At 34.6% G+C, this 22426-nt stretch overlaps 1 protein-coding gene and 1 long non-coding RNA gene across 7 annotated transcripts in view; one reads left to right on the forward strand and one right to left on the reverse strand.

Annotated features, from left to right (window-relative positions):
• The window catches only part of LOC116660499, a 344375-nt gene that overhangs the window by 75614 nt on the left and 246335 nt on the right, over positions 1-22426 (forward strand). For all 6 annotated transcript variants that reach the window (XR_004316050.1, XR_004316049.1, XR_004316051.1 and 3 more), the window contains one exon: positions 19201-19279. This is a non-coding gene — a long non-coding RNA (uncharacterized LOC116660499). The remainder of the gene's footprint in view (positions 1-19200; positions 19280-22426) is intronic.
• Positions 1-22426, reverse strand: part of PKIA (cAMP-dependent protein kinase inhibitor alpha) — a 90446-nt gene that overhangs the window by 40005 nt on the left and 28015 nt on the right. The gene's annotated exons all lie outside the window — the stretch shown is intronic.

A 22426-nucleotide genomic window follows, 5' to 3' on the forward strand; every position in this document is an offset into this window, starting at 1 on the left:
ATACCCCTATATGAAGGATTATTCTCAACATTTAGTTCTCGTAATAACAGTACATAGCAGCAGTCAATACTTCTGTAATGCTTACCATGTGCCAGACACTGTTCTAAGACATTGTTTTATATACACATTTATAGACACACACATATATGAGTTTATCCTCCTCATAAACCTATGAGATAAGCCTATTATTATTCCCATATTACAAATGAGAAAACTGAGGCACTGAGAGGTTAAGTATAATTTGCCCAAGGTCACACAATCAGTACTTGGTGATGACCCTGCTGAGTTGATGCTGGAACTTTAAAGAAGTTAAATCAATGTCTCAGAGATTAGTCTTAAAATGAGTAAAATAACTTAATGACTTATAAAGTATCAGGGAAAAAATGTAACATTTTATACTGAATGGGAACTACTAAGTCATGTATCAGTAACTAAGAATGATTGATTCTTACTGAAAACATTATTTTTCATTACTCCATTCATTTGAAATAAAACTATTCTTGTATTAGTGTTTCGCAGTTTTTATCCAGTCACATATTTATTCATTTATTCAACACACATTTCCTAAACACTTTCCATGTACCAGTGTCTGTTGCAAGCCTTGGAAGATTCAACAAAGCACAAAGTCCTTGCTCATAAGCAAATACCCCAGAGGTGGAAGGAGGCAAGTAAGCATGTAAATGAATGTCGTACAGTGACAGAAATATGACTGGGTTGTGGGATGGAGAGGCACTGAAGAGGTAGGTCTCTTTGGCTGAGATTGTGATGGTAGCATTTGAACTGAGACCTTAATGATCAGAGGGAAATAGATCTGGATAGAAGGATTAGCCAATCCAAAACTGTGAGAACAACAAATAGAACTTGCTGGATCTGAGGGCTTGAAAAAGGCAAATGTGCCTGGAATCAGGTGAACAAGGTCTGGGAAAGATGTAGGAAGTGGACCAGAGTACATGGTGCCTGTAAACCTTGCTATATGTTGAACATTTAGCCTCTTCACAATAGATAGCCTTTAGAGATTAGAAGCAGTCTAATGATAACATCAGATTTGTGCTTTTTAAAAGATTACTTTCACTGTTTAGTCTTCTACAAAAACAATATATGCTCTACCGACTGTAAAGACCCTAATTGAAAAGTTCAGAATTATACATACGTGGGTACAACTAACCCCAAGGCTGTTTGGGACAAACTGGCTGCTTGAAAAGGGCTGGGTTTATTAAGATGCACTTATTAAGAAGACTGTGAGGGAGGGTCCAAGAACACACTCTCTGCACTAAGGGGCAACAGAGTAAGAAAGAATTAGCCTACAGCAGTAGGCAGGCTAACAGCATGATGCTGAGGACCAAGAAACAGTTTTCCTCTCCCCTTTTAAAAAATAATTATTAAATTATTTCTACTTCAAAATATCAGAAAGAAATCCTAGTACTATGGACAGTTTGTGGAGCCACTTTAGATTGAATCCTGGCAAGTGTAGCCTTCATAGTACGCCACTGGCACCTAGGTGTAGTTAAGTAAGGTTTCATTTTTCTTTAGACCTAAAGCAAAATAATTTTCTCATAGGTATAATTTAGGAAAGTCTTCAGAGAAAATATTTAAAGCCCACCATCTCAGAGGGAAGCAATTTTGCGAAAAATCTACCAGCAAAAGCAAGGCCCAACACACCAAGTGTTTAGTGAGATTTGTACTGTTATAGCATTGCTCATGTTGTTCCTTTACGCATTTTTCTGGAAGAAGGCTCTTAATGTTTATCAATTCTCAGAGATATAGACCCACACTGATGTGTCAGAAAGAGCTTTCCTTTGGTTTTGCTACTTACTAGAATTTGATAACTTTCTTAATCTTTCTGAGTCTGTTTCCTATCTGCAAACAAGGATAACATTGTTACAGAGGGAAGTGGTTAAATTAAATGACATGTATAAATGTATATAACCTTCCAGACAGAGAACATGCCTAGTAAATGTTACGTGATCTGCAAACACTCTGCTTCCTTGAAACAGATGAAACTTGTTCTCATGTTCTTAACCAATGGACTTAATATCAAGGCAATATTTAAAAATTGTATTTGTTCTTTCACTGTCTATCTACATTTCTAATATATTCTAACATATTCTCCTTGATGAATTGTGTCAATATGAGTAACATTTATCCATTTAAGCTATTACTGTTCATAGGTTTGAGATATTTCAATGTGAGATAAGCCATTACTCAAAGGGATGACTAAGTCGGCTTTGTCAAAGATTTCAATGAGATATAAATACATCTCACTCAGAATTAACTTTCACAGAAGAGGAGAGCTATGATTCAAAATGTGGATAGGAAAAACTTTTCTTTTTGTACAAAATATTATTTCCATTTGCTCTACTAGGAAAAAAGAACAGCTTATAGTTAGTCTAATTTACACTTTATGCTTAGTCTAAAAGAGTCACATACATTTAGAATGATTAATCAGTTTTCTTTAATCAGTAATGCATATTTACAAATATCCTTTTCTGAAAAGCGCCAAAAGCAAGCACTGTTTTGCCTGTAAGTTCCCAGCCTCCACTCTAGTTGTAAAGGCTAATAACTCTAAAATGCAAATAGAATCAGAATGCTACATGTGGCAATCGGGAAATGATTTGTGCACCAGCTATTTTAACAAAGGCTTGCAAACAAATAAATGAATAATGAAAGGCAAAAGAATGCCAAATGCGTGTGAAAGCAGAACATACAGAATTATTAATTATCTTTGGGGATTAATTGTGTGACTAACTCTTATTTAAAGAGCATACACAGTGGGGGAGGGTGTAGCTCAAGTGGTAGAGCTCATGCTTAGCATACACAAGGTCCTGGGTTCAATCCCCAGTACCTCCTCTAAAAATAAGTAAATAAATAAACCTAACTACCTCACCCTCCAAAAAAAAAGGTAATAAATAAAATAAAAAATAAAGGGCATACGCATACACAGAGTCAGGTGATCTAGGTTATCATGTTGATGCTATGACATAACCAAAAATCTTCATGTGAAGGAATTTGTGGTAGGAATGAATAAAACATTACAGGAAGAACTAATTAAATGAGTTAAGATTCCACAATGTGATAATCACCTCACACCTATTAGAATGGCTATTACCAAAAACACAAGTGAGGATGTGGAGAAAAGAGAACTATTGGTAAGAATGTTAAATTGGTGTAGCTGCTATGGAAAACAGTATGAAGGTTATTAAAAAAAAAAAAAAAAAAAGGTAGAACTACCGTATGATCCAACAATTCCTCTTCTGGTTATATATCCAGAGGAAGTTAAATGACTATCTCAAAAAGATATTTGCACCCTTATATTCACTGTAGCATTATTTACAATAGCTAAGTCACGGGAAACAGCCTAAGTGTTTTGAGAGGTGAATGGATAAAGAAAATTGGGTACATACAATTGACTATTGTTCAGCCATGAGAAAGAAAGAAATTCAGCTATTTGTGACCACATATGTGGACTTTGCAGGGGGATTATGCTAAGTGAAACTAAGTCAGAGAGAGAGATAAATACTTTATGATCTCACTTACATGTGAAATCTAAAAAACTGAACTCATAGATAGAATGGATTGATGGTTGCCAGAGTTAGGGGTTGGGGTGGGAAAAATGGGTGAAGATAATCAAAAGATAAAAACTTCCAGTTATAAGATACATGAGTACTGGAGATGTAATGTATAGCCTGGTCACTACACTTAACAATACTGAACTGTATGTTTGAAAGTTCCTAAGAGATTAGATCTTAAAAGTTCTTATCACAAGAAAAAAAACTATAATTATGTGAATTAATTAATGTTAACTGAACTTAACCATGGTAATCATTTCACAATATATACATATATCAAATTGTCACATTGTACACCTTGAACTAATATAACATATATTGATTTAAAATATTTCATTTATACTTTGGCATAAATATATCAAATTGGGTTTCTTGACAAGATTAATAATAACTATACATAAAAGGAAATAAGATTTTTTTGTTGCTGTTGTCTGTTTTTCCAGAGCATAAAACACTAAAAAAGGTGAGGATTGTCTATGGACTTTCAAATACTGTCCCATGGATTCTAACTCTGATAGAAACATTTATTCCAGACCTGAAAGAGAACTTGAATCATTCATTTCAACACATCTGCAAAACAGTCATGTTCAAATATAAAGAGATGAATAGATACCAGTTAATTATTTTTCACACTGCAAGACATCTGCCTTCAGTTTTCATCAGAGCCCAATTTTGGGGTTATCAGGGTCCACAGTTCTTAAGCAAGCAATAAAATGCTTACACCAGTGCTTTCTCCCTACTATGAATAACTGTTCATTCTCCCCACTAGTCCCCATCCCTTCTCTCCTTAATGTCTTGGCCAAAATTCAACTATCAGCCCAGGAAACTCTTTCCCAGTTTCATTGCCTGTACGTGATTGTGTTATTTCAATCACCTTGGCACATTTATATTACCTCCTTCCTAAGGCAGGTAGTGTATGTGTGAGATTTAAATAAAAGAAAGCGTGTAAAGTACTTAATGCTCAGCTCCTAGCACAATACTCGGTAACTGCTAAGTAGCATTATTATTATTATACCATTTACTTTAAAACTAACCTGTACTAGTTCAGGTAATTGCTTTACCATTCTACATTTCTGTCACACACCTGTATACTTTGTCCCCAGCTGCGGTAAAGGAAATAAACAAACGTTTATTGATTATCTACAGTAAAAAGCAGTGCAGGGTAAAGAATTAGTACTGTTCAAGCCTGCATTTGAATTCCAGCCCTCTCACTAACTTGGACTTTTCTATTCCCCAGTACCTTTACTGATAATTAGATAATAGATATTTCAGAGAATATTGTAAAGATTAAAAAGAACTGCAACAGTGTTTGGATCCAGAAGAAGCACTTATTACCTCATTAAGTGTAAACTATTAGATTGTTTTATCAAGTTTTGAGAATCTGGTAATGCTCCGCATCCCTTCCCTAGAAGTAAAGATAACTAACAACAAATAAATGAATAGATAGAGAAATAGAGATAGATAATTAGATAACCACATACTTCCAGGGATTTGTTAATATGAAGATCAGTCAAAGCCTTCAGTTGGCACAAACAACTCAGAGAAATTGTTACAGGGGCAAGAATTATAGTTCTTGTAAATATAAACTCTCAACATGGAGAAGGACATTTTAATGTGATCAAAATTTGAGTCAAAACTACATGCTTCCATAGTGGTGCCTCCACCAGGTCCTGATTTGACTGGAATTGAAATTCCTAACATTACTGTCCCCATCACAGGCTTGAAAACCTGGCAGGTGATCAAGTTCAACCTATGATTAAAGAGCCTTACTCGCTTGTCTATAAAATGGGTATGTCAGTACCATTCTGAAAAGAGCATTATGTAGATTAAGAGAGCACAAATAAACTCTCCTAGCACCTAACAGTCATGTAATTCACCTTTCAGCTTTTTCACTTCTTTTTTTCCTTTTCTTATTTTCTTCCCTGCACTAGTTCTCACTTTGTTTCACATCTCACAAGGCTGAAATCATAATGCTTTTACTCAGATAATCTCATGTAACAAAGAAACCCTAAGAAATCATTAAGGTAAACAGTGCCGTTATTACATTAAAACCTGATTTGTCCAGAAATGTAACTATGTGATTCTCCTTTACTTCTAGTTATTCACCATCCATGGGCACAAACTGGATGTGTATCAAATACATTAACTCCTTGGAAAATTATCTGTGGTGCCATTTTGGGTTCTGTTTATATACTACAGCTTTCCCCAAACTATCATTTTTACCCCTCTTCTGTTTTAAAACCCTCAAAATATAACTTCTAATTAATAGTTATACTAATTGGCATTATATTCATTTTTCTTTGCTTTTTCTTTGATTATAACAAGTATGATCTGATTCTTAAGTTAATAAAATGAGTTTTTTTGCATATGAAGAAGTTTGAAGAGGAAAATAGGATGCATAGTGTAAGGAGATATTCACTGTAGAATTAGAGAAAACCTTAGCAGTTACAAACATAGTGAAATTGAAGCTAATTAATTAGTAGTCAGTGAAATTTTGTCATGTGTTGCCATTAATTGGCCAAGGAGAGTAATTAGGCTCACAAACAATAGACAGCGAAGAGTGGAAAATCTATTGTTCTCACCAGCTTTTACTGCTTGTTATCAGAGTCATCTTCAACTGGTTTATAAAACAATAACAGTTTAGTATCCAAACCTAAATGTCATTGATACAATATGTGGAGATAAGTGAACTCTACTATTCTTTCTTCATAAATCTAGTGTTACAGGATCATAAATTTCACAGTAGAATGATTTAGGAGAAAGGTAAAATTCATGCAAAGTATACTAATTGTTTAAACTTTTAAAAAAATTAAAAAGGATTTCTGACTATGTCTTGGCATACTTTTCTTTGTAGAGTATGTTAGAGCCAGTCTTTTTTGGATTAAGAGCTACTGTTCTAAAGTGAATACTTTTATTCATAATCATCAGGCAGATCAGTGAGCTGACTTCCCTGTAAGTCAGTAATGCTTTTTTCCTCCCTTCTTAACAAAGAACAGAACATCTGATAAGAAAAATAAAGTGCTTCCTTTTTTTATTTAAGTATGGATGATTTACAATATTATATTAGTTTCAGGTGTACAACAAAGTGATTCAATATTTTTATGGATTACACTACATTTAGTTATTACAAAATAATGGCTCTATTTCCCTGTGCTGCACAATAAAATCTCTCTTTTGTTAAAAAAGTAGCAAATGATGGAGTTAGAAAATTAATTTTTTTACTTTCCATGAATAATGATCAAAAACTATGAGATAGTGGCCCATGCAAGTTATATGGATTCTTCTTTTTTCATATGATTCTGAATACAAAATGTACCCATAATCAGGAATCATTTTCAAAGCAAATTTTTTTTTATAACTAAATAGCTATAATGGGTAATAAGATCAGTTTGTTTTAATTTACATAACTGCTAAATATAAACTAATAAGGTGTAAGTTTTTTTCACTTTTTCATTTTAATTTCGTATATGAGACAGAGAAAACAAACTACTTTCTATCATATTATAGTTTTTGCTCAACTACAACTACCAAAATTCTTGAAAGAACCTGTTTGTGTCATTTCAAAACAAGCCCCATAAAAAAAATTCAGTAGTCTTGAGGGACCTTTTAAGGAAGCCATTGTTATTGATTCATCCCTCAAATATGACCCAATTTAGCAATGAAATGACGTTAAAGTTTATCGTTTCTTCTCAGTGCATTACTAACTTTGGAAGGTGTAAATTTCCTTTCCTAGATGACAGAGGTGACTTCTTTACACATATACAACGGACACATACACATGCATATCATCTTGATATCCCCTGTCCACCTGTAATTCCACACTGAACCTTCCCTGCCATCAATCCATAACCAGTGCCACATTACTCAACTCCTTTCCTCTGCCAGCTGGTTTGGATTCAGGAAACAGGGAGCAATTTTAGTGCCCTTTTTAGTAAACCCTACATCCTATTTATGAACTAAGAAGAAATGGTTTTTATTTCTATTTTCTGGTGTCTTGATTCTTTCCTATGATTGCATCTCTCTCACTATATAGTTTCAGGACTAGTGTTATGACTGGAGTTGTGGAAAAGTTCTGATGCCTAAAAATGTCTTCCCATCTACTAACTGATGGTTGGCAGTCAACTCTCATCCCTTTATCTTTGAAATCTCATGCCTTTAGCTTAAATCTTTCTTTCCCGTTGAAATTCAAATATTAGCTGTGCTTTAAGGTCTTAATCATTTTGACCTCAGTCTGAATGATCCAAAAGCAAGTTTAGATACATGAAGGAGGGAGGAGAACTTGAGGGCATAAGGTTTCTGCAGAGGGTATTTGGGAATAGAAAGGATAGAGTAATAAATAGCCTCACAGGGGAAACTCAGAAACTGGAGCTTGATGAAACAAGAAAACAAGGTCTATTCTAATTAGTTGGAAAAGAAAGTTCTGAAGGTGACGGTTATTCCTGTGTAAAAGCTTGCCTGAAAAGTGTAACATATGAGTGATTTGTGCCTCTGCACATTAGGGATGCATAATGTTATTCAAACAGTGCAAGGAAAACACAGATCATGACATGGCCTCAGCCATGCTCCGTTTTGTTGCCAGCCCACTTTGAGCATCAGAAAATGGACTGTAGAAATCTGGTTCATCTTATTTTAAAATTCTCGTCCCCAAATTTGAAACAATATTTATTTAAACACCAGGCTCTTTAAAAAGACCACAAAAAGACTACAAAGTTATTCATTTACTACTGTAGTACATCATGTACAATTTATTGGCTATTTCTCCTGTATATATTTATGTATTCCATAATCTAAAGTGTATGTTAAGTATAACTATAATATGATTCTGGTATCAACTATGAAAGCCTTTCTTACAAACTGGTGAAATCCTTTGCTACAAAAATATGCCTCTGCCTTATATTGTTGTTTCAATATTAGTTTTCACATTTGCCAGAAAGTTATTTTTCATCCTGGTAAACTTCCAGTATGCCACTTCCTTGAATCATGGATGAAATACAAATTGCAGAGAATTCTCCATTTCTGTTCATAATTTAAAAATTTTAACTAAAAGTATAAAGCCTTCCTCAATTTCTGAAGCCTGCTCTTTTCCTAAATCTACTTGCTTCTTATGTCAATATTAAGTTTCTGGTTTTAAACATCTGTGGCCCTCCTTTAAAGGGTTCTCTATTAAAGGCTGCTTCTCCCTTTAGTTTTACTAGTAGGGAAGTGGTATTTTTGTGGGAAGAAAACAGCTACTACTCAGCTGTCAGGACAGTAGGGCTACATCCTCAGTTACAAAATCAAAATCCTGGCCTGGCATCAACAACTGAGATTACAAACCACTTTTTCACTTCCTTGCAATTAAAATATTTACATCAATTTCTCTTTGTTGTAACAATGGCATATAGAACCAAGTGCAGTTGTGGCTTGTGATTCTGTTTTTCTGACTCATGATCTTAGACTTCTTGCTTCCAGCTTCCTGATGAGTGCTCCCTTTACCAATTGCTGGGGGGCCAGATTTCTTTGCTGCTGTTGGTTCCCGACAGTTAAGTATCATGAAGCTTATCTTGAAATTATTTCTTTGCTGTGTCTACAAAGTAGTTCTCTCCCTTGCCCTCCCTCCACTCTTGCGTTCTGTTGCTCATTTAAACTTAACATCTGTAAATAGTCCACTGGGTTTACTTTGTTGGTGAACTGGCTGTTTTCCAAAATTTTGTTGTTGATCTTGTCTGACATTTTAAGGATGACCTTTTGGTGATGTTATAAAACTTCTCAAGAAAAGGAAAGCAGATGTGCTCATCTAATCTTTTTCTAAAGACTGTGCAAAAAAGCCAGTTGTTTTAAAACAGAATGGCTTGTGATACAAAGGGCTGCCACATATTTACATCTGCACCTGCGTGTTTTCTAGCTTCCAGAAACTAAAAATCAGCTCTGCAATATATAATCAGACACAAAGACAAACCAAAAAAAAAAAAAAAGCTGGTATTGAAATTCTTCTGCCTGATATTTGAACGTTCTGGTGAACAGGCCTGCTACTTCTAGTATTTCCATAAAGACAGTGGTCAAATAACCAATTCAGTAAAACAACCAATTCTTCCATGAGAAAAAAAGCTACTTAGAGTTGATGGATATAAACTTTAGGAGTTTTAGACCTGGAAAAAGTCTTGGAGATTTTCTTTTACAGATGAGGAGTATAAGATCCAGGGTGGTTAAGTGATTTGTGCAAGCCAGAGACAGGACTAGGGTTGGAGTTGGGGTTTCCTGCCAGGATATTGAGCTTATTCTTTGATTGGACTTGCTGGGTATTTACACATTACATCACGACAGCCCATGTACATCAGATTTGTTTACATCTACTAAGAGAAGCAAGTCAGTGCTTTTATAGGTATTGTAGTATAAGGTCAGCCTATTCCATAAAAACTAGTCAAAAATTAGTGAATCTGGTATTCCCAAAAAGACAATACTTTGTAGGCTTTTTTTTTTTAAACTGGAAATGGGACTTAGATAGATAATGCATGTTTGTGTGTATGTAGTTACATAAAAACACATACACACACACACACACACACACACATATATACTTATATGTTGTTCAAATTTAAAATAAAACAATTTTATTTTTATTGTCCAGTTATATATGATGACAAAAATAAAACACTTGTAGTTAATCAGATATATTTGTAGTATTTATTTACGTAATTTTCTTTATATATCTCTACAATTTTAAAGAAAATGGGACAGCATAGAAATATTATGCACTTTCAAGCTAATACTGATAAGTAGTGTTTTGTAAGTGCCTTACATTATGTATAGACTAAAAGTACCATTGTTCTATCTATTCTTTGGAATATGGTTGATGTTTAGCTATGAAATAATGCTGTACCAATCTCAGGAAAAAATTCTTAGGTTAAAAACTCATTCTCCCCCTGACGTATTGTCTTTTCACAAAGATTTAACTCAAAGAATTTGCCTTTGTAAGATTTCGATCATTTTCCACCATTGTTCTATGCCCGTTCCTGTTAAGCGTGCCTGATTCTGTTGCTAAGCAACCTTGCAGTCTTGTTGGGGCATGATGATGAACTAATAATCATTTTACATATGTCTGTTTGGATATAGTCTCTTTAAGAACATCCTGATATTTTTGTCTAAGAGGCTGTGTAAGAGGGTTCTTCATTTCAACTTACAGTTCTACAGGAATATAAGTAATAGAATTATGTTTTCCAGAAGAGTTGGAAGAACACCAACAGTGCACTAGAAAATCACAAGGTCTTATTTCCTTACATTATGTGTCTTTCTGGGAAAGGGTAAAAATCGGTCAGAACACAAGTCAAGAAATTCACCAAAAAATTTCAAAGACATACGAGGAACATAGACATTCCTTGTATTGACTAGATTAAGTTAACTTTTTTCTTCTCACCTCAAATTCTTAAGAAAAATTGTCGAGCCATATTATATTGAAAAATAAGTTCCATATAAGCCTGACATGGGTATTTGAATTTTATCAGGCTTTCAGATCAAATTAAATTGTTGTTAATCCTCTCCATCCTGCTAGCTATTCTCCCAGACATCCCTCCCCGGTTCAGGAATATCCTCCTTTAAACAGTTTATTTAACCAGATGGGGCTGATACCAGTAGGCTTAATAGTTCCTGTCTGATATATCAGGATATAGAAGGGGACTCCTAGTACTTCTCTAGCACAGAGACTTAGTAAATAGCATTCCCAGTGTGTATCTGAAAAAACAAAAAGGTTGTTCCTTCAATCTTTTTTTTTTTTTTTGGTGATAATGCAATCAGATAAACAAAAATATCTCATTACTAAAGAATCACAGAGAATAGCCTAAGTATAAGAGAAGAGTCCCTCTAATGTGATCTCAGTGTCCATCTAACCCAGTAGCACAGAGCGGACAGTGCTGCCAAGAGACAAAGTCTATGTGCTGACACCATCTTCAAAAGCTTTGGGAGGTACCCCCAAACAACACCTGTTTTCTTTACAACCTTCCTTGTCCCTAGTACTTAGGAGACATCAGATACTGTATTGATTCTATTTCTAGTTTGAGGATGATCCCTTCTTAGTGCTATATCATCTAATATTGTAGGCATCTCTAACATGAAAAGATTTGAACACTTTTCCCTTCCTCTAAAACTTAAACTATTATAATTTATGTTTAAGGCAGCCAAGTTTAATGGATTTATGACCTGGGTTTAAAAAAGTGAGGGTTTAAATCTTGGTTCACTGTTTTGTAGATATATGGCCACTCTAGGTATCGGTTTCCTTACGTATAGGGTTTACAATGCTTTCATCAGAGATAAAGGATTAAATTTGGTATGCTAACATGGTGTGTACCATACAGTGTACATTAAATGTGAGCCCCCTTTCCTATCTTCACTGGGTGTAGCCCACTTCTAGTTTTCTAGGTTTTACTAGAAAATTTCATAACCTTCTAGGAATATATGGCTTCTGATCATATTCCCTTACTATCTTCATTGTACCAAACTAAAGGCTTTTAATTCTTTTGTAATTCCCATATTCTCATTTCTCATCTCAGTTACCTTTCTCTAAAATTTTAGAATTCAGTTTATTTTAGCAGGCATTAATTGAGGTGAGGGGCATTACAGTAGATCCTGTGGTTACAAGTATAAACAGGATCCTTGCCCTCATGTACCTTAGAGTCTAGTGTCAAGATTAGTAAATGGACAAAAAAATTCAATTTGACCTGATAAGTTCTGTGATATTGGCAAACTTGTGGCAACACAGAAGTAAAATATCTAAATCAGATTAGGAAGAAGGGAGATTCATGTACTTGCATGCTTTTCTCTAGAGCTGGCAAACAGATCTATACCTGTGTTCCAGTTTTGGATTGACAAAAGACAGCCTTAACATTCCTCTCAGCTTTAGACAGGTTTCTTCTTGACTATAGACCCCTGACCTCCCCTCATTTACAGCATTTACTCTAAAAAAACCTTGCAACTCTAAATTCTTTTTCTGCCCCTTTGACACGTGTATCTTCTTCCAGTGATCTTGCCAGTTTTACAACCAAGGAATGTCTTTCTCAAAGACCTGGGAGCTAGTTTTTTTTGGAAATGTAATCATCAAGAAAGATGGCACCCCCACCCTCTGTGTGAGGAGGCCAAGAGTCTGACTTCAGTAAGTGCTGATTAGCAAACATAGCCTAATCACACTGACCAGTCTCCCCCAGTGTCTTCCCATACTATCCCACTAGCTCACCCCAATTGAAAAACTCTCCTACCTTTTGTTTCAGCAAAGTTGAGTCCAATCTCTCGCTTCTATTGCAATAGTTTTGAACAAACATTCCCTTGCCTTTTTGATTCTTTCCTTTGACAAGATGCATCCAGGTTTTGTACAAGGGGGAAAACTGATTTTTTTGCCCAGTATTCTACTCACTGACACCTAGCACTTGGTCAACCTTTGTAATTGCTGATTAGAATAAATCCATCATGTCCATGTCTGGGAGAAATGTTTTCAAAAGCTCTAAACTCTTTCACCAGCAATAAGTGAAACCTCAGAGTTCACCAACTTCTAATTGTAACTAGAATTATTTTTCCAGAAATATATTTCTTTACACTTATGCACAAAATGTGCCTTTGCTTTAAAGAGACTCTGAGTAAGCTGAAGTATTCATTCTTCATAATAGCTTTATACTCATTCTTTTGGTATTTTGATTATTTCAAGGGTTCAGAATCATGAATAAACGGGATCAATTCATGACATTCATCATCTGTAAATTACTCAACAATGGGTCTCCCTGCTATGCTCACCATGAAGCTCTCTATAGGATTAACTCAGGTACTGGCCTCATGGGCAGTCTGGATTGAGGCAGGATTTCAAAAAATTGATGGTTTTAGCCAAAATTTTCCATTCTAAATATGGATGTAAATGCTAACTCAATCATAAAAAATTACAAATTTTCTTCAAGGAAGATGGCATAATAAATATTTCTAAAGATTACTGCAGAAATTAAGTTTAAATTCAAATTTAGTTCTAATGTAAATAAAAATATTTACTGCATTTTGGTACTTTTTTTTCGTTATAAAATTTATAAAACCAGAATTTTGCTTCTCATGTGCACATTTGCTATTTCTCTTTCCAAAAAAAGTTTTACTAACTTAAGGACATATACAGCATATGGCACCCTAGAATTAAGGAAATATGGGAGAATGATTTTGATTACCTCCTCATGCTACATGAAAACTCATTACTTCAGACTTTCTTGGACAGTTTTTAAAAAGATGTCAGTCGTCTAATTCACACAAACTTCCATATACATATGTACATCTTTATTGTTGGGGAACAGACTTATATTAGTGTAAATAAGTAGTAATTAAAGTTAATGTGTTCACTTTTTATAGTTATCATTTAAGATACAGTAGAAATATGGTTTGAACGTAAACATGTTTACCTTTTTTAAATACGCTGGAGACATATAACCACCTCACAGTGCATATATTTTGTCTATTATGAAGTTTAGACTATGCTTCACTACTTAAATGAATTGGGTATGATATTTTATAACTATACATTTGCTTTTATCACGTATTGTAGATTCAGAGTCTTTGGTCAGAAACATAACCTCTGCATTATAATAATATCACCATAGGAAAATGCAGTATTTTAATATATAATTTAACATGAAACAAGGACAGATTTTCAGCAAAACAAGGGAGTTGCATACATTTGGCTTTTGTTGGCCGACCTGTTTCTCCCCAGTAATTACCCACTCTTTACATATGCATTAAGGTTCAGTGCTTTTAAGGAAATATAGCTTTATTTGCTCTTTGATCTTTTCTTCTCACAAAATACTTGGAAAACGCATAGCTATTAGTGTGATATGAAGTGGTTGTATATATCATTTTTTTTTCACAAGTCAGTTTAACCAAGGTACAAAGGAATTTTTCCAGAATCCAAAACAAATCAGTTGAAGAGCTAAGTGTGAAAAAATTCTTTAACACACTAGATTCCAGTGAGCCCCAGTTTTAATTTGTATCACTTAGCAAACTCAGATTGGGTCTCTGGATCTTTATGCAAATGCCTAAGAGCACACTTTAAATGCAGTTACACACTGAGACCATGATAAGAAATACAAGAGGAATACAGGCAAAGAAGAAAAAAAAAATCACTCACATATGCCCTGATTTTTTCTGCCAAAGAGAGAATCTGAAAACTCCATAATGAGAATACTAATATATTACTTGTTTCTGATAATAAGTTCTTATCTTTTGAGAAAGCATTAAATGTTATATTTGTGCAGCTTAATCCTTCTTAACTTGAGATATACCTTTAGAAATAATATGTTGTTACTATAACATTTTGAGAAACTTCAACTATTACACAGCTATTTATCTAAATATTTGTGTGAGATAAGTATGAAGGCATTTTATTAATAATTTTATGAAGAAACTGTACTAACAATTTAGTCTTAGAATTTTAGAAAAGAAATAGACCAATAAAGGTACTTCTCCTGGTTCAAATTATACAAATGAAAATTCTGAAGCTAAGTAAATTAGACAAAGTATATTGCTGTTTCACAAGTTAAAGAAATTGAATTTATTTAGTTAAAATTTTTAAAAAATTTACTTATATTTGATTGGTTTATAACACATCAGTTTCATATGTGCAGTATTATATTTTGACATCTATATACACTACAGTGTGCTTACCACCAAAAGTTTAATTTTCATCTGTCATCATATTGTTGACTCCTTTACTCATTTTGCCCTCCCTCCACCCCTACCCACTATGTACCACTACTCTGTTCTATGTATCTCCTTGTTTGTTTCAGTTTGGTTTGTTCATTCATTTTGTTTTGTTTTGCTTTTATATGCCACACAAGTGAAATCATATGGTATTGGTCTTTTTCCATTTGACTTATTTCACTTAGCATAAAACCCAAAAGATCCATCCGTGTTGTTGCAAATGCCAAGATTTCATCTCTTTGCTTCTGAGTAATATTCCATTGTGTGTGTATATATACGTATATACACACATATACCATATCTTCTTTATCCATTCATCCATCTATGGGCACTTAGGCTGTTTCCATATCTGGTCTATTGTAAATAATGCTGTGATGAACACAGAGGTGCATATATCTTTTCAGATTACCGTTTCCATACTCTTTAGATAAATACTCCTACATAGAATAGCTGGATCATATGATAGTTTTATTATTAATTTTTTGAGGAATCTCCATAGCATTTTACATAATCGGGGCATTGATTTACATTCCCACCAAAAGTGCACAAGGGTTCCCTTTTCTCCACTTCCACTCCCAATACTTGTTATTTCTTGTCTTTTTGATAATAGCCGTTCTAATGAGTGTGAAGTGATATCTTGCTGTGGTTTTGATTTACATTTCCCTGATAATTAGTGACGCTGAACATCTTTTCGTGTGCTTGTGGCACCTGTATGCCTTCTTTGGAAAAATATCTATTCAGCTTTTCTGCTTATTTTTTAATTGAATTGTTTGCTTTGTAGTTGTTGAGTTGTATGAATTATTTATATGTTTTGGATATTAATCCCTTATTAGATATGTGATTTGCAAATATCTTCTCACATTTGGTAGTTTTTCATTTTGTTGATGGTTTCCTTTGCTGTACATAAACTTTTTAGTTTGATAATAGTCCTATTTGTTTAGTTTCGCTTTTGTCCCCTTGCCTGAGGAGACATATCCAGAAAGACAGTGCTAAAACTGTCAAAGCAAATACTGCCTATGTTTTCTTCTAAGAGTTTTATGTTTTCAGGTCTTACATTTGAGTCCTTAATTCATTTTGAGTTAATATCTGTGTATGGTATAAGCATGGTGTACTTTCTTTCTTTTGCATGTGGCTGTCCAGAGAAACTAAATTTAGATGACCCCCATTCTTTCATCACATTTTAAATCCATTCAGATTAATCTGGAAAATTTCATCAAGAGATTTGAAGGTAGAGAATTTTTTACTGTCTGGCTGATTTTTAAGAGTGATTAGGGCAGAGTTGTAAATCAAAATAGAGCAAACAAGATCCTGGCTAGTCATGTGAGTCACTTTCCTAAATTTCAAGGTTATTAATTACTCAAATTATGACTTTAAATTTAGAAAACCTCAAATTAGCAACAAATTTTCACATGACTCAAAGCCGTAGGGGTTTTACAGAATGATTCTGTTAAATTAATTTTTTTCCCTCATGGAAACATAGATAATTAAGATATACATTAATTTACTACAGAAAAGTCATTATTTTTCAATGGAAAATGTCTTCCCTTCTGTACTCCCTAGGGCTTTTTGTGTGCAAAATTTAACAAATATTTGTTCCACTCTTTTTTTTTTTCTGATTCAGAACTTTAATATGAGTGACCATTAGTTGCATGACTAATGAGACAGTAATCTCAGACATTTTTTAACCCATTAGTACAGTCTTCTATATGAAGCAGCAGCTCAGTAAGTGTTGAATGTCACTTCCCATTCATATACTATCAAAATGGACAGATCCCATTCAGACAGAAGACTGAATTCTTTTTTAAGTATCTGAGGTTTAATTTTGTGGTCAAATGCTAAAAAATAGAAATAGAAGTCAAACTTCCTTTTGATTTATAACATAACCCCTGTCCTCAGTAGACTGTTAAAAAAGTTCATTTCACCAGTGGCTTCAGAAAATATACTCATAAAACATGGTGGGCAGAACCATGATATTTATGGTATATATTTGATTGGTTTGAGATCAGAGTGAAGAGATACTGCTTGTAAGGGCAGTCTGGTGCCAGTTTCAATGATGAGGCCTGAACTGCAGGGATTTCAAATTCAGCCCTACTCCTTGCTAATTCTGGCTCAACTCATAATGCTTCCTGATGCTGCCACACAGCCCCTTATTTTGAGATAATAAGTGTTTGACTGTGTTTTTTTAATGTTACATGGGAAGCTAGAGTCAAAAGTTTGTATGTGGTAGGAGAAATATGATGCTTTGGCTATGGTTATTTATGATAAACCCAGATTTACCTAAGTTTACCTCAAATGGAAAAAAAAATGCTAATTAGAATTTTCCCCTTAAGTGTAATTACTGACAATCTCTTCCTCCTTAACCAGTATGGCCCCATATCTAGGCTGTTTATTTGGGAAAGATACCAAAGTGGTTACTACTGGCAGAGGCAGATTTTCCAAATGAGGTCAAGAAACCACTCAAGGTTTTAGCATTATCATAAAATTAGCAATTTAGGGCATTAGTTGCTATATTGAACAAAGCCAGGGATGTCATTTGCTATTGAGGAAAACCTTCCTTGTATAAAGAGAACTTCCACATGACCAGTGGGCTGAGTCAGTATTTGCAAACTACAGGAAACCTGGGTTCATGAAATAATCTAAGGGGCATTCTTGATCTAAACTCAAACAGAATGGGGTTAATACATAAATCCTGGCAAGAAATCTAGACACTGAGAAGATCTGTCACTTAGGATGGCAATTCAGTGTAACAAATGAGCAATGAGACTGATGGAATATGCCTTCTTCAAGGAAGACATTACAATGATTTCCACTGATGTGATCAGTGTTTCCGCAGGCCTCAGTTTCCAGAGGGTTATATATAGTATCACAGGAGAACACTAAGAACAGATAATTGAGCCTTTTTAAAGAATCAGAAAAATATATTAAATGTCTCTTCACAAGGAGAATTAAACTCTTTTATTTATAATAATGATTATTATCATTATATAATTGTTATATTATTTTTCATATCTTATTATTAACTAAATAATTATTATCTGCAGGAAGGACAGATTGGAATCACATAAGTGTTACATCACCAAAAGCTAATCAATGCACAAAATGTGCTAAGCCCACACTAGGGAGACTCACCTCTGATCTTAAGTTTATGCCAGTTTACCCCAATTTCTCAACAAAACTCTTTATCAAACTTATTGTATCTAATCTCTCACTGTATCAGAACTATTTCAAATGGATCTTGTTAGTCATCTCCTTAAAAGGAAAAAGAAATCCAATCCATGCCTTTTCTATGAAATCTTTGGAGGTTGCTATGACAATGTTATTTCTAGCTCGGCCCACAATTCATATTCTTCAGCTCTTACCCAAAGTAACCTGGTTCTATTTGCTAGGTGTCATCTCCTAAGACTCCAAAAGATATTGCCAAAGTTTCCTCCAGAGACTGGGATTGGAAAAATGATGACATTATTAAATGCTGAACTTTAAAAAATCATTTCTATTTTGAGTACTCTAACATAACTATCTTCATTTTGCATAATCCTTTTTTTTTTTAACAAGTATGAGCATTTTTACATGGTTGCAATTACAGCAAACATACAGCTTTGCTTTATTCCTTCACTATTTCCAATAATGAAAGCATATTCCATAATATTACAGTTTGGGAATTATTTTAATATTAAAGAACATATGACAGTTACTGAATAGAATCAATATTTAATTTAATCAGGTCTCTATTACTAGCTATTTAATTTGTGTTCTTTTTTCCTTATTACAGGAAGATTCACAAGTAATATTACTATGAATATTTTTTCCCCTCAGTGAATTTGTTTCTTTAGAATGAGTCAAGGGGCTATGGTTAGTATGGCTTGTATGATAGTATTTATAAAAGTGTAAATCTGAGTGTGTTTAGGTTAATATGTAAGTACCTATATTTCCCATTACTTTCCCTCAGGCCAACACTGCACATTTAGACTACTTGCCTGACCCTGAAAGCATTTGAATTTTTGACTCCTGGATTACTGAGTCAGACTGTAAGTATTTTTATGACTTTCAATAATAAATATCATTTAAGTCCTCAAAACCAGTTACACATATATTTCAATGTCATCAACTTTCATTCATTCAAGTGCTTTCTATATGCTAGGTGCTATACAGCCATTGGGGACACAATAATAAGACAATAAACAGGGAGTACAATGCAGTGTGAATTAACAGAACTTAGAATAGGGTGCTAGGGGAAACCCATAAGAAGGGTGGAAACAAGTCTTCTCCAGACAGGGTCATTACATGAGGAAGTGGTGGCAAGTAGGTAAAGTACAGAGGAAGGAGAGAATTCCAGGCAAAGAGAGCATCACATGCAATGGCCTAGAAAATATAAAGCAAAGCACATTTTAAGTATTATGAGAACGTAGAGGGTGAAGTTAGTTTTAAAAGACATGAATATGTATGACTGTGTGTATATATATATGTTGGTTTTATAACAACATGGTCGTCATTAGGTGTCGCTTAATAATAATTTTTTGTCTAGTTCATTAATTGTACTAGCATATTACATGTAAATTAGACTTAATATGCACTGCATCTGAGAAAATCAAATTCCTGGCATAATCAAAAGAATGAAAAGGGACACAGAGATTAGAAAACTCCGCAGCATTTGAGGGAAGAGAGGTTTGTGCAGTTTGATGGCAGCACAGGCCTGTGTGTAGACAGGGAGGTGATGGAGCTGCAGTGATGGGCTGGAACAGCTGAAGTATCTGGAGTGCCAGGCTCAGGAGTTTACTTTGGGTTTACTCAATGGTCAATGAAATTACACAGAGATTTTTGAAGAAATAAAATTGTAATTTAAGGAAACACTAACTCCTTTCACTAAAGCAAAATTCAGAACATCCTGCTTTTAGCACTGGAAAACAATCTCCCAGGTAATTGAAGCAGGGAAATCAGATCCACTTAGGGGTTCTCTCATTTTGATTATTACTGCTACCACCATGCCAGCTTCTAGGCCTCCAACCTAACATTTTTGTCCACATATGGAAAAAACAAAAACATCTTGGTTGGTTCACTTTAGTACAAATGATCTAGAACAGACATCAAAAGTATTTAGGAAATGATAAAAGAATAACTGGGAAGGAGAGAGTGTGAGAAATACATAAACAGTCCAGTTTACAAAGAACCAGTTTATTCTTTATAGAGCATTGTTAGTCTGTAGTCCATGGAACTCTACATTCGACTCCAAGTATCTGTTAAACCTATGAAATGAATTAGTAAGACATTATGTGCGCTTGTGTAGTCTTTGTATGAAGAATGAGCTAGAAGAGGACCTCTACCAATAGAAAAGAAATTCTTGCACTTGTCTGTTATGCAAGCCACAAGGGGATTAGGCAATTTGGCAGAAATAATACTATACAGGATAAAAGTAATTTGGTCCAAGTACACAGCTCTGTGGGTTGCATTAATCAAGAGTAAATTTTAGAATGTCTGGAAACAGAGTTCTTAACCCTTATGCTCAAGATATACAGGGTTTCTGAGAATCTCTTTGAAATCACACTGTACATCTTGTGCACATGTATATGTGTATGTATATTTTCTGAGAAGTCATGAAAAGGCTCATAAGCTCTTCTGTGGCACTTCCTCATTTCAATTCTATGCTGGGCCTCTCCATTTCTGAAGGCAGAAGCTCCAGCCTCTGACATTTTGGGCACAAGTCAGCAGGTGGTGACAGCTTTCCCCCCAACACTCTGCATCTTTGAAGTGTTCTTAAGAAAGCAAGCAGCCATAGTTATGAACATCATTCAGATGATGTTCTATATGTATGAACTCTATTTCACATTAACAGATGGAGAACTGATGGGAGGTGAGTAAGACAAGAGACTAGGGCTTAGATGAAAATGACAGAATCTAAACTATGATTGTAACTGAACAGAACCCTGTGGGGCCTTGCCGGGACCAACTCCTCCCCTATATCCTCTGCTTTAGCTCCTCTCAGACATACCTAATCGTATCTGAGGCACATTTCCTGAGTTGTTTTACAGATGCTAAAATCACCACCAAATGGAAGAAATTAACTACTTGATGACCATGAGCACATAGCCCACAGGCCTACTGGCACCTAAGGATTGATAATGTTAACCCCTGTGACACTGCCCTGTTACCTCACCATCAGCTCATCAGAGAACTGTGCACAAGCTGATCACATACGCTGGGACACCCCTCTCTTACCTCGCCTTTAAAAATGCTTTGCTGAAACCCATTGAAGAGTTCAGGCTTTTTGAGTGCTAGGTGTCCCGGACTCCTTGTATGGCACCCGATAGTAAATGATGCACTGTCCTTCACCACAACCAGGTATCAGTAGATTGGCTTTACTGTGCATGGGCAAATGGACCCAAGTTTGGTTTGGTAACATAATGGGATGATTGGGAATACAAAAGTGAGAATGGGCAAATCTTGGTATTTGATAGATATATATCACAGTATTTTTTTCACCAATTTGTCATTCTGTGTTTGGAAAACAAATTTTTCAAAAATTGTCACTAATCGGGAAAAAAAATGAAATCAAAGAGTCAATCAGTGCTTGGCATGTAATAGAAACATAATAAATTTTGGAAAGAAGCAGACTACCATGGTGAAACTGCAAATTTTAGTATAATCATTTACTAATTTACAGAACATATAATACTGGACTTTTATATTACTAATGCTTATAATACTTTTTTTTATTATTGTTGCAATGGAGTTCTAATAGCTTGAATTTTGAGATGCGAATGACAGATGAGGTCATGGCATAGATGAAGATAAGTAATAAAATTATAAAGATGGTAAGAAGCTGGGAAATTGTAGTTGACCTCGTTCAGGAAGGTGTAAGTGGGCACTGGCTCTGGAGGATACAGGAGAGGCTTGAACAGAGAGAAGGCCAACATTACTTCCTAACATTAAGTTAGAATTAGGGGAATACAGAGATGATAGAATAATAATCAGAACGTGGCACAAATGTAACAAGTAGACTGGCTCTTCTTACACTAGAGAAAGAGAAAACTAAATGTCTGTTGGAGATGGTAGGGGAATCATTTGAAACAATCCAGGTTTCAATTGAACTGAAAAGTTCAGAAAATATTAAGGATAAAGAAAGCTTAGTTTATTCATCAGGAACATGGAAATTAGAGTTAGTGAAAGCCAGTGTTAAA

Source organism: Camelus ferus, chromosome 29, assembly GCF_009834535.1.
Source record: "Camelus ferus isolate YT-003-E chromosome 29, BCGSAC_Cfer_1.0, whole genome shotgun sequence".
NCBI lineage: Eukaryota > Metazoa > Chordata > Mammalia > Artiodactyla > Camelidae > Camelus > Camelus ferus.